At 47.9% G+C, this 13,462-nt stretch overlaps 1 protein-coding gene across 19 annotated transcripts in view; it reads left to right on the forward strand.

Moving 5' to 3' along the window:
- LDLRAD4 (low density lipoprotein receptor class A domain containing 4) overlaps nucleotides 1-13,462 on the forward strand; it is a 386,138-nt gene that overhangs the window by 42,390 nt on the left and 330,286 nt on the right. For all 19 annotated transcript variants that reach the window (XM_072757836.1, XM_025997595.2, XM_072757844.1 and 16 more), the window contains exon 2: nucleotides 4,615-4,697. The gene's annotated coding sequence lies outside the window, so the exon portion shown is untranslated. The remainder of the gene's footprint in view (nucleotides 1-4,614; nucleotides 4,698-13,462) is intronic.

Genomic DNA, 13,462 nt, shown 5'->3' on the forward strand with positions numbered 1-13,462 from the left:
CCAACCGATGGACGGATCGAGACGATGGGGGGGAGGCAGTGGAATACCAGTAGGGCCTCCAGAGAGGGGAACCCTGCTACCGGCAGCAACATGGACGGGGCTGGGGTCACTATGCTAAGTGAAATAAGTCAGAGGACGGGGCTGGGGTCACTATGCTAAGTGAAATAAGTCAGAAATAGGCAAATATTGGCATATGCACGTGGAATTCAAGAAACCAAACAGGTGAACCATATGATGGGGCGTAGGAGACAACGACAAAGACCAGCCTGAGGGCTGATGGAGGGAGGCTGGTGGGGTGGCCAGGTGGGTAACGGGCATTAGGGAGGCACCTTTGTGATGAGCACTTGGTCTGTAAGTGATGAATCACCGAGTTCTGCAGAAACCGATATTGTTGCGTGTGTTAACCAAGTAAAATTTAAATTAGGAAAAAGAAGAACAAAAGGAGACGGCCCCGGGTTATGAGGCCCTCGTCCCCCAAGGACGTGCTGCATCACTTTGGAAAGCGGCCCATGGGCTCTTCGGGTGCTCCGAGCTGCGGGGCGGGTGTGGGCAGGAGGAGCTCGGCTGGCATCTCCCGATGGCTGGGGCTCCCTGTTTCTCTTTAGGGCCTTTCCTGTGGCGGGGGGCGGTCCCCCGAGGCTGTGGCCTCCTTTGTGAGGGCGCAGCGTGGATGCCCAGGTGCTGTGAAGAGTGGGGCTTGCCTTGGGCTGAGTTCTGTGGACTTAGGGAAAGGCATGCACTTACTAGACCTGTGTGGGGGGGGGGGGGACTGGGTCCGTGCGCCTGCGGCCCCTGGGGTGGGCCACTGCTTTCCACGCATAGAGTTGGGCCCAAGACACTTAACATTATGCTGAGAAGAAGAGGTGGATTTATCGAAATTCTCTGCCTCCTAGGTCATGGAACTGCTGCTTTTAGGGTTTTGTTTCGTTTTTTTTTTTTTTTTTTTTTTTTTGGCTTGAGTGTGGAAACTGTGCTGCCTGAGAGGCTCAGCACCAGGGGATAAACCTGGGAGATAATGTGAAGGTTTGGGGAGTGATTTGTGGGGAGTGGGAATGAATAATACAGCCCTGCCTACAGATTCCAGAAGAGCGTAGGCTTCTGTAGTCAAGGGGGTTCTTATTTCGTAGTCTTTTAGGTCATTTAATTGATTTGAATGTTTTAAAGTGTCTTTTATTAAACCATTCACGTGGAAATCTAAAATAGAGCTTTAGTCACAATCTTCTTCATAATAGAAAACAATGTATCTTTTAAGGATAGCAGAAACTGAATGTATTTACATATGGAACTTCTTTTTTTTTTTAAAGATTGTATTTATTTAATCACGAGAAACAGAGGGAGAGGCAGAGACACAGGCAGAGGGAGAAGCAGGCTCCATGCAGGGAGCCCGATGTGGGATTCGATCCCGGGACCCCAGGATCACGCCCCAGGCTGAAGGTGGAGCTAACCGCTGGGCCACCCGGGCTGCCCCTCGAACTTCTATTTTAAACAGGCATTAAGTAAGGATCTTGCTTGAATTAAAGATCATTGGTATAAAAATAAAAAATCGTAAAGCACTTTTCATATAGGTTGTCCGGAAGTTGCATTAGCATTTGGTTTTGGGATCAGAGCTGGGTATCTGACCTATACATGTTTTCCCATGTTGGTTCGGAATGTGTTATTGGTATGAATGGAAAATTAAGAACAAGTAACAAATTCTTACTTTGGGGAATCCCTGGGTGGCTCAGTGGTTTAGCACCTGCCTTGGGCCCAGGGCGTGATCGTGGAGTCCCAGGATCGAGTCCCGCATCGGGCTCCCTGCATGGAGCCTGCTTCTCCCTCTGCCTGGGTCTCTGCCTCCCTCTGTGTGTCTCTCATGAATAAATAAATAAAATATTTTAAAAAACAAAACAAAAAACAAATTCTTACACAGGTACAATGAGATATAACCAGTTCTGGAGAACTTGTGGGTTCATCATCTGGGGGTAGAGCATGAGGCTAAGCGTCTCCTACCTATTTAAAATTAATTTAGAGCTTCTGGGCTCTGTTTTGAAGGTTTGCATACATTCCATTGCTTTGGCCTTTTTAAAAAAACGTTTTAATTTTTTAAAATTTTAAAATTTTAAAATTTTAATTTTTTTAAACTGCACCCCACATATACAATTCTACTTTTATTTTATTTTTTTATAAATTTATTTCTTATTGCTGTTCAATTTGCCAACATACAGAATAACACCCAGTGCTCATCCCGTCAAGTGCCCCCCTCAGTGCCCGTCACCCAGTCACCCCCAGCCCCTGCCCTCCTCCCCTTCCATCACCCCTAGTTTGTTTCCCAGAGTTAGGAGTCTCTCATGTTCTGTCTCCCTTTCTGATATTTCCCACTCATTTGGGAATATGAAAAATAGTGAAAGGGAAAAAAGGGGAAAGGAGAAAAAATGAGCAAATTTTAATTTTTTAAGGAATTATTTATTTGAGACAGGGTATCTGTAAGAGAGCAAGCGAGAGAGAGAGTGCGAGTGCATGAGCAGAGGGAGAAGCCGGTTAGAAGCCCGCCGATGCAGGGCTCAGTCCGAGGGCCCTGGGACCACGACCTGAGCCACAGGCAGACTGAGCCACCCAGACGCCCCTCCATTGCTTGGCCTTTGTGCAGTAAACTAGAGATTGACAAATAATAACTTTTAATTTGGCTTATTTTTAAAAAAATGTTAAGGGCCTCCCCGTGCCTCATCCTCTGCAGTCTAAGGGGATGCACGTGATGGTGATGTGGTGCTTGCCTCAAGGAGTCAGTAGTCATGTGGGAGAAGCGTTGTTTCCACTTCTGGATGGATGAGGCAGGTAGGAAGGCCGTTCTGCTGAACCAGTCATGTAGGCGTAGAGCATGTACGTGTTTATTTTATACCTCCCGAGTCGCTTCTGATGTCACTTAGGTGGTTGGTAGGGCTCGTTGCCTTGTTGACGTAGGACCTGGAGGCTCCTGGAGGCCCCTGCAGTCCCCGCCACGTGGCCTCGTCATGGCTGTGTCACCGTCCAGCAGTCTGTCGCTCCCTGGCCCGCTGAGTGGAGCCCTGCAGCACGGCCTGCTCGAGGGGTGGCCCCTCGTTACGTCTGCCGAGCTCTGTTGCTGGAGCAAGTCACAGGCTCTCCCTGCGCTCGAGAGGAATTTGCCCACCGCAGTACGTCTCTGGTTCCTCCACTGACCTTTGTCCCCAGTGAGGCTGAACACTTGAACCCTAGGAAGACTGATGAGAGTCCTTGATACCGTTTGGGAAACCAGGAGTGGATTGTTTTCCCCTCTTAGTAGGTAGAAAACAGGAGAAAGCAATGTGTCTGGACTCACAGTATGGATATTCAGGAGTCACATGCAGGCAGCAAGGTGTGCGGCCCGGGTGTCGACAGGAATCCCACAGGAGCCTCTGGCTAGACGCAGCCCTTTTTTATCCGGATGTCTTAGCTTTGGCTGGTCGCCGAGGAGTGACCTATGGCAGGAACACACTTTAAGGGACAGGTCTCCTGGAGAGTGCACTGCAGCACGCAAGCTAGACAGATGGTGGCTTACTCCACCTTGGATGGGAGTGTAGTCCTGCACGTTGGCAGGTGCGGGGCTGAGAGGCAGAGCTCCCTGAGTTTACCTGGATCTGCCTTGTGAGGCACAAGGCGGTCGCCTGACACGCCCTGGGATGGTGTGATACGCACTCAGCACACCTACCAGGGTGGGGTGAGGGTGATCACGACAGATCGCATGGCCTGGACCTGGACAAAGTCTGGGACACCAGGCTGGAGGATGTTCTAGCAACAAGGTGAAGGGCAGGTGCAAAGACCGCCCTGCGGTCAGAAGCAGGGGTGTTCCCCCAAGGGTCGGTGTTGCTTTCGCAGAATCAGATGTATTTCGTGGAAGAAAAGGTGCCGCTGGGCCTGCCTCTCTTTGCAGTTAAGGATTGTGTGCATCTGTGTGTTCACAAGGTGATTTGGATTGTTACGATTAAATAATAATAATAATAATAATAATAATAAACCAAATCCAGTAAGGACAGTATTCATTATCTGTTTGTGGGCCCTCGTTGGAGAAAAGGTCTGCATGTCTTTTTGGATGATAAGAGCAGGGCGCCCCTTCTGGCTACTAGAGAACCGATGGGGGATTTTGTTTCGCTCCATCAAGTCCCTTGGCTCAGATTCTTTTGCTCCAAGTCTCCTTTTCTTTTCTTTTCTTTTCTTTTCTTTTCTTTTCTTTTCTTTCTTTCTTTTATCCTTTTTAAATTTTTTTTAACTTTTTTTAAACTTCTATATTTTTTAATAAATTTATTTTTTTATTGGTGTTCAATTTGCCAACATACAGAATAACACCCAGTGCTCATCCCATCAAGTGCCCCCCTCAGTGCCCGTCACCCAGTCACCCCCACCCCCCGCCCACCTCCCCTTCCCCCACCCCTAGCTCGTTTCTCAGAGTTAGGAGTCTCTCGTGTTCTGTCTCCCTTTCCCTTCCTTTCTTACTCGACATTTATGCTCTCATTTTATTCGTTTTGGTATTTGTGACCATTATCGTGATAGTTCTCAACTATTTTTGAGAACGTGGGAAAGAGACGGTGCATTAGGAGAAACCAAGAGACGGTTCGCTGAAATTCTTTATGTTTTTCCTTTTAGCACAGATACTTGTAACACCGCACGGCGGTCTCCTGATCGGACCATTTTCAAGAGCTCACGTCAGCCTTCCTACAGCTTAAAAGGTGAGTAGAACTTAAGACTCTTCTCTTTGATAAAGTCTGTGAGGAGGCAGAGCTCATCGCAGCACCGACGTCGTGAGTTGCTGGCCTCTGAGAAAGTCGTGCAATTTCTAGGCACAAAAACGATCTTACTCATGTGGCTTTTTCTGATGGGAAGAAAGTTGCATGACATCACACTAAATGTGGCCTTTCTTTTCTTTTTGTGATTTACCTTGAGCTGTGAATGTACATAGAATACGTATTTCTAGACTTACTAAAAGAAAATCTTACTATTCAACTTGTCTTCGTTGTTGAGCCTGAGTATTTAATGTGCAGATACTTAAAGACATTGTGAGATCAGTGGAAAATGGGATTCTTTAATTCTCATTCTAAATTCTGTGTTTTGTTTGGTTTCCTGCTTCCTAAAATGCAGATAATGATGGGATTGCCGTGAGAAATAAGTGAGCCGTCATATGTAGTAATATGGTATCTGGCACATAGCATACACTAACTAAATACTAATTCCTGTTTCTTATCTGCTGTGACATCAGGCGGGCAGGTGTTTCTGTCTCTGTATTGGTAACACATGTGGCTTATACAGACCCTTGAATTTAAATGGACTTTTCACAGTCTGGAACCTTCCTCAAATTGTCGGTGTTATGCAGTGTGCCATGTATAGCCATCTACACACACTCTGAATCCAGGTTGGGGGCAGTTCCCCTCTGTGGTCGAGTGAATGCAGTTCATACGTATTTCTTTCCTGAGTGGAATTTACCACCAGATACCTGAAATATATTTTGCTTCCAGGTATTTTACTGTCAGATATTTGAAGCCCATTTAATGGGCTGTCCTGGGGTAGGTGATGAGCTTTCACTGGGGAGCACCCGGACTGTACACCTTAGAGATGCTCCATGACTGATGACATATTTCTCATTCGTATGATTCTTTATTGCCCAATAGGGCGGTGTTTTTGAGAATCCCTTACCTTTCCTTACTTGGTGAGTTTTTTGTTTGTTGTTGTTGTTTTTTTTTAAGATCTATTTTTTTTTTTTTAAGATCTACTTACTATTAGAGAGAGAAACTGAGCATACTTGGAGAGTAGGGGCCGAGAATCTCAAGCAGACTCCCTACTGACTGTGGAGCCTGCCATCGCATGACTTGATCTCACACACCGGGATCATGACCTGCGCCGAAGTGTCCGACTCTTAACTGAGCCACCAGGCGCCCCTGACGTGGTGCGTGTTGGTGACCTGTGCTTCCGTGACGTGGCGTGCCCACCACCAGCTTAAGGTGGGAGGCAACGGCTCATCGCTCCCAGGGCCTGAGCTCGTGTGGGCCCAGGTTAGTTGCTCTTTCATTGTCTCAGAGACCGTCCTCCTTTGCTTTACCCGCTAAAAACTAAAGCCGCCTTCAAATAGAATTTTTCCGCGCAACCCAATATACCACTGGACTATGCTCCTAGGGACTGTGCAGCTTGGTGTACGAAATTTTTGACAAAAGTAGAAATATACTTGCAAATTACATAAGAACCCGATCCCCCCCCATATGGGGTTACCTCATTCTGTCAGTTATTTTAAGCAACTTTCAGAATTGGTAATGGAAATCTTATTCTTAACTACATTACCGGGTGTGCATTTTAAATTATAATGCAAGGCTGCGTTGCTTCTTATGAATGTTCGAATGGTGCGGGAGCAGCTCCCCGTCTGCAGACCTGCGTGCTGCTCCGTGCATCCGGGGGCATTTTCAGGCACCGCACTTGGATTCTGCGGTGTTGCAAGAATGTTCACACCCTCTAAAATAGGTCCTTCCAGCTGACTGTCCTGGAATTTATATTTGCTCTGTTAACTTGTAAAATTCTGTCTCTCAGAGCTCGCAGCTGGACGGCGAGACATTCCTAAGAGGAGGGACAGGTGGCACGGCCACTCTGCCGCAGACACTTGGCCGGGAAAGCCGGGCGTGGGGGGGGGGGGGGATGCATTTCTGCGTGAACTGCAGAATGTGCCTGTCTTACCATATAGCGGATTTTTTTTTTTGACTTAGTTTTAAAATGGGGTTGGGAAAAAATAATAAAAAAATAAAAAAAATAAAAAATAAAAAAAAATAAAATGGGGTTGGGTCTTCGTGTTTAGGTTTTTATTAAATGTATTTTAATATTGCTGCCACCTCAATAAATCTGAAGACAGACACCTCTTGGCTGTATCACATTTGTAAGGTGTAGCTGGAAACATGGCCTTTGGCTCAAGTTCTGTCCTTGCCCTTTTCCTTCACTTTTTTACTCTGGCAAGTCCTAAGCCGGCCTGAGTCTCAGCTCTTTTCATTTTTAAATGGAATAATGTTTATCTTGTGGAATTATTGCGAAGATGCCTAATTCAGCATCCACACACCGGAGGAGCTCGGTAAAATGCCAGTTTTGCGCCGTCTGGACGCTGAGTCCAGTCCAAGGACCGCATGCCGGCAGGATCGGAGGAAGGGGGGCGGCAGAGGCATGGGTTTCTCTGTTCTCCTTGGGGGCGACGGAGGTTTGCTAAGGAATTCCACGATGCGTCTTACAGCTTCGGCCAGGTTTGGTGCAACGACGCCTCCAGGTTGTAGGTGAAGAAATCATTAGTTCCAGCTCTTTGGGCCATTTTCTGTCCTTGTCATGAGAGAAGGAAACCTCAGACCTACACATGGTTGGCTCTCAGCACAGACGAGACAGGTTTACATGGGGAGACTCCTCCTCTCTTGGGTCCTTTAGGGTCCTTGAGGGATCTGCGGTCGATGGTGAGAAGCAGGCAGCAGTGAAAGTCGAGGCCCGCGGTCCAGAGGGTGGATGCTCCCGCTTTCAACAATAATGACTTTAGACACCAGCCGTACATCCCTGAGCTGAACTTCCTGGCTTTGTGCTAAATTTAAACTTTTAAGGAAACTCAGAGAGGACCAGCGGTGCTGGGAGAAGCCACACTTTTTGTGCACGGGCAAATAAAGCAAGGCTTCCTTCTCCAGATGTTTCCTGGGCACGGACAGTAAAACAGATGAAACTGTGAGAATGTGACCAAACGTGAGCGTCAGGAGCTGCGGTGTCAATGAGCGTGTCCGTGCCGCGGGCTCCCTCACGTGAAGGAGGGGCGAGCTCTGCTTTAGGATTAGGTCGGGATGGTACCGAGGTGGCACTGAAATGTCTTGTCGGTGCGAGAAGCCGGACGGTGGTGGGTTGGTGCCTCTCTGGCCTTCGTGTTTGTCCATTGGAGAAGTGACCCCGAATTCCCCTTGGGGGGAATCCTGGGACAGGTCCCAGGCTGCCTGGTTCCGAGTTGCCCCTTGGCTTCTGAAAGGGTTTTGGGTTCTCAAGGCCTCATGGAGGCCCCCTTGCTCCCCCTTTGCCTCTCTTCTCTGCCCCCCCATTCCTCCCTCATGTATACACAGAGTCAGGGGACTCAGATTTGAAGTCCACCTCGCTGCTCTGCTTCCTCCTTTAAGGTTAAAAATGGCACAAGAAAGATCGAAATGCTGCAAGGCAGGAGGGATGCTTTGTGCCACGTTTGAGCTCGGGTCAACCAGCGATGTCAAGACACAGGCCGGCGGCTGGCCCACTGCCTCGAGAGGGAGGAGAAGCTTGCTGTCTCTCTCCTTTCTGTCTGTGGCCTGGGAACTTGGGAATTGTCTTTTGCCAATTTGTTGGGTTCTGTGCTATTATGAGACTGTGCTATTTTCTTAAAGGAGACTCATTCAGAGCTGCGTCAGAAAAATACCTTTTCATTTTGGCTTCGAAATCAAACATGCCAGTGGCTTCATCGGCCTGTGCCCAGCACCGTAGTGTCAAATTGCTAAAAAGCTAGCAAATTTTCCACCTAGAAATTTTGTGGGGGAGGAAAGAGTAGGGGGGTGTGGGGAAGAGCATCAAAAAAACCTTTCAGAGATTCTGGATTGCGTGGTGGCGTGCACACTTTTCCGTGGCAAGGGAGGTTAGGAATAGCATTGCTTTTTTTTTTCTTTTCTTTTTTTTTCCTTTCCTTTTCTTTTTTTTTTAATAATTTATTTTTTATTGGTGTTCAGTTCTATAGCATTGCTTTTTAGGGGAGTCGCAGCCGCAGCTCAGAAGTTGGGCTTCACGGGCTCGGTGCATGGGGGCGACGTGGCCTCTGCAGCCAGCGGGGCGAGGGGCAGGCCCGACGGATGGCACTCAAGCGTGGGATGTGCTTACCCAGCTCAGGTTCTCGGGAGGCCTTGCGGTGGCCGCTGATGCTTGTTGTGACAGACTGAGTCCCAGCAGCCCCCCCAGAGTCACGTCGGCATAGGTGTAAGGACGGTCACGGGAACAGGTGTCACAATCCAGAGGCCGTCGTCCTTCAGGCCTGCGTTGGCCCGATGGGCCGATCCTCTGGAGCTTCCATGAGATGCCCTCCCCTTAGGGGCCTTAGCAGCGGTGTCTGGGGGGGGGCGCCCCATCAGCAGGAGTCTCTACGGATTCTTGAAATGTGCCGGTTACACGATTTTCTACAATGGGGGTGGGTGGCCAAGTGTCCCTCAAATTCAGCATAGAAAGGAGGTGGAAAGAAGCAGCCACTGGGACAGAGGTTCTTAACCTCCAGGGGACCCGGGACGTATGTGACTTCCTTGAAATGGTGCCTCTTCCTGCAGAGAAGGCCAGAGGGCTCTGGTGGGTTCTCCGTAGGATTCTGACCTCCAGAAAGGGTAAGAGCATTCGCAGTAGAGCACGAGACGTGGGGTTCATTTAACTTGGAAAAATCCCTTTGGAAATGGAATGAGTGTGGGCAGAGAAAGACGCTAGCGGGAGTCTGGGGGACAGAGCAGGCAGAGGGGTCCAGCCATCAGTCGTCTAACTCGCGGCCCCAAGGGGGCTTCTGGAGGTTTCCATTGTGGTTTTCTGTGTGAGCGTCATTCTTGAAAAAAGCAGGATTTTGTGTGTGTCCGAGTGATTCCTGCCAGAGGCTGCGGGCGCTGCTCGGTCCCCTCTGCAAGGCCGCTGCCCGGGGAGCGCCTAGTGCCTGCATGGGTCGGCCTGCGTGGGGTGGTTCCCCCCCTGCTGGGGTGTCTGCTCGCCACGGTCCTGCGCGGCCTGCCCCCAGGTGAGGAGACGGCGGGCACGAGGCAGGGGGCCCGTGGCTTCGGGCTGCCCATGGGGCCGTCGTGTCTGGGAGATGAGGCCACGGACACGCGGACAGAGGCTTCCCGGGCCCGTGTGGCACCGGGGACGACAGAACGGCACCCTGCCCGGGCCGTGTGGCCCCTCACGGGGACGGGTCGTGCTGCGGGTCCCAGCCACGGGGGACGCGGCTCCGGCCTCAGTCGGGCAGCGTCCTCGAGTCCCCGACGTGCTGCCTGCTCCGCAGGCCCGCCCTGTTCTGGTGCTTTCCTGGGCCGCGCTGCCTTCGCCTCCACGCGCGGGCCGAGCCATCCCTGGGCAGCTCCACGCAGGGACTTCCCCTCCTGCGGCGTTCCCTGTGCGACTGCCGTGTGTGGAGCATAAAAACAAGAAAATGCCCTGAGATTCTTGGATCGCTTGAGGAGGAGGAGTTCCACAGGTCCAGGTGGGTTCGAGAAGTGTTTTCGAGTGTTTTGTGACCTATACTGGTGGTGTTGAGTCATTATTGAAAGAAATGGTTGACATTTAGGATTGTGATGTTTAGGTGCGTTACCTATGTTTTTGATCTTTAATTGGTTCCCAAATCTTCTGCTCCTCCTTTTTTTTTCTTTTTCTTTTTTTTAAATTGTGGTAAAATATATGTAACACGGAGAATTTGGAACCCTGGTGGGAATGAAAAATTGTACGGCTGCTATAGAAAACAGTGTGTTTAAGCCATTTTAAGTGTACAGTTCCGGGGCATTGAGTACATTCTCATTGTTCTGCAACCATCATCCCCATACATCCCTACAACTATTTTCATCTTGAAAAACGTACAACTCAAAAAAAAAAAAAAAAAAAAAAAGAAAAACGTACAACTCTGCACCCATTTAAACACTAACTCCCCATTCCTCCTGCTTCCTGCCCCTGGCAACCACCATTCCCCTGTCTCTATGAACTTGTCTGCTCTAGATTCCTCACACAGTATTTGTATTTTTGTGACTGGCTGCTTGCACTTAGCCTGCTGCTCTCATGGTTCATCCATATTTTAGCAAGCGTCAGAGCTTTCTTCCTCTTCTGAGGCTGGTCATATTACGCTGCGTGGGTATACCATTTGTTTGTTTAGCCATTCGTCCATTGTTGAACCCTTGGCTTGCTTCTGCCTTTCAGCTATTGTGACTAATGCTGCTGTGAACATGGGCATCCAGATATCTCCTTGAGGGACGCCCGGGTGGCTCAGCGGTCGAGCGTCTGCCTTTGGTTCAGGTCATGCCTCCTGCGGTCCAGGGATCGAGTCCCGCGTCGGGCTCCCGGCATGGAGCCTGCTTCTCCCTCCGCCTGTCTCTGTCCCTCTCTCTGTGTGTCTCTCATGAATAAATAAATAAAATCTTTAAAAAAAATTAAAAAAGCAAAACTCCCAAAACTTACTATTTTTTAATTTTTTCTTCATTTTTCTGGTTTTATTGTAATATAATTGGCATATAAAATTGTGGGAGTTTAAGCATACAACCTGGTGATTTCATATATGTATACATTGTGAAATGATCACCAAGACAGCATTAGTGAATACATCCATCACTTCACATGGTTATCTTTTCTTTTTGTTGTAAGAACATTACTACATATTCCATTAGCAAGTGCAACATGCAAGTGTACAACAAAATATAGTTAACCAGAATGACCAAAACTTACTATCTTTTTTCCTCCTAAACTTATGTTTTAAAGCACACCGTCAAGTAGACACTATTAGGAATCCAAAGGAAGTGTAAACTGAAGTATGGTGATGACCTACTTGAACTACAGAATTTATAAATATAAACTAAGTAAGGGAAAATGAAGGTAAAATTGAGAACTGTACCTTACTGTGGAGGTAATAAATGTTATTAGAGGCCATTGAGCCTCTAGTACATGTTTCTGAGTGAGGCGTGGTTCTGTAGGCAAGGCTCTGGGCTGGGCCAGATAACCAGCTTTCAGGAACAACCCAATAGCCTACAACTTGCTCTTGTGTTGTCAGGGCTGCGGATAGGGGAAATTGTCAAGAAATGTGAAGAAATGGGGAAATTTCTAGTCAGATTCTTGTTTTTCTTGAATGTTGGAAAATATTAAATTGTGACCTTTAGGGATAATGACACCGTATTTTATGATAAGAATTCCTCAAAGTTTTTACTAGAATGACTTGTAAAAATCACATGTAATAGGAAGGTTTTCGTGTTAGGTTTATAGCATCAGTTCATCGCAATTCCTTCTGTGTGGATGGCAGCTTGTAAGGGTAATCTCACCCTTGGGAGCCTGCCACTTACTATGCCCCCATTTTCTTTGGTGCGTAAAATGCTCCATCAAATCAAGAAATAAAACTAATATGTGAGAGGAATAGAGAAGCTCATCTAAATCTGGGCAAACTTTGGCTTTCAAATGTAGGAAGACGTTTATAAGTCACTAAGACAAAGGAGTTATTGGAAGAGGAGCAATGGAAAATAATAGCTATTTGTGATAAAATTTATCTTTAATATACATTTACAGATCTGGGCACTCCGAAGAGGACTTGGGCACGAAGGTGAATGGGAAGCAGGTCCTGCCTTACAGTGGGACACACGATCTGATGGAGCAGATCCACAGTATGTCCTTAGTCATAGTTCATGGTCGTGACCTGTCCTTAGCACTTGGTGCCCAGGAGACGCAGGGCAGAGATATCTGTGCATTCCTGTCTAGGAAAGCTTCCTGGTACATCCACAGAGATGGTGACACTTAAAGTGGGTCTTAAATCATGAATTTGTCCAGGTGGACAAATGTAAGGTGAGAGCATTCTGAGCACTGGCAAAGTTTCACATGTTTGCATGGAGGTGAGAAAATTAACAGCGTGTTAGGAAGGTAGAAATTGGTTGGAGCGTAGAGTGCCTAAGAAGGAAGGCAAGAGATAGAGACAGGTTGGAAAAGAAAATTGGGATCAGACCATAAAGCATTTGGCTATGATTCCTAGATTATCCTATAGTGTAGGGAACCTATTTTGAGCTTTTCAGGGAAGATGGTGACATTAGATGTGTGCTTGGGGGTGCCCATGGTAGGACTGAATGGAGGGGAGAGACAGAAGAAGCTAAGATCAACCAGAAAGAATAGCAGTGGAGGCGTTTCCAGGAAGAGGTGAAAAAGCCTGCACTGGGTGTCCGTGATGGAGCAGAGAGGCCTTGGGTGTGCCTGTTGAGCAAATGCGGATTCCCAAATAACTTTTGGGATTCAGTCTTGGGCAAGTTCGAAGACAGTATGAGCAGAGGCAGGCCACGACCAGGATGAGATTTCTGGACTGCCATGCCTGTAGAGCCATCCAGAGGGGATGAGGCGAAGAGAGGTTGTAACGACAGGATGGAGATGTGGGGGTCATCATTGTGTGGCAAGATCACCCCAGAGACGGAGAGCAACTAAAAGAGCAGCAGGACTGCAGAAAAGGGCATGAAGCCCACACGCATATAACTTTCTTTGTCTTATAATAGAGATGATCTGTCCTGTTGTCAGGGTTTTGAGTTGTCAGAAAACAGTTGTCACGCTTTAATACTTGGTACTGTGTATCCTTTTACCTCATCAGCGTAGCCTTAGAGATGATCCCCTTGGTATTGTCCGTTATCCAGAAAATTTTCCTGTCTCTACCTGGATGTCTTAAGGCCTGTGGCAGTCCTACTCACTCTTGTATGTATCATCTAAAAAAAAAAAATTACTCCAAATACTGCATCTT

The sequence above is a fragment of the Vulpes vulpes genome, chromosome 5 (genome assembly GCF_048418805.1).
Source record: "Vulpes vulpes isolate BD-2025 chromosome 5, VulVul3, whole genome shotgun sequence".
Lineage (NCBI taxonomy): Eukaryota > Metazoa > Chordata > Mammalia > Carnivora > Canidae > Vulpes > Vulpes vulpes.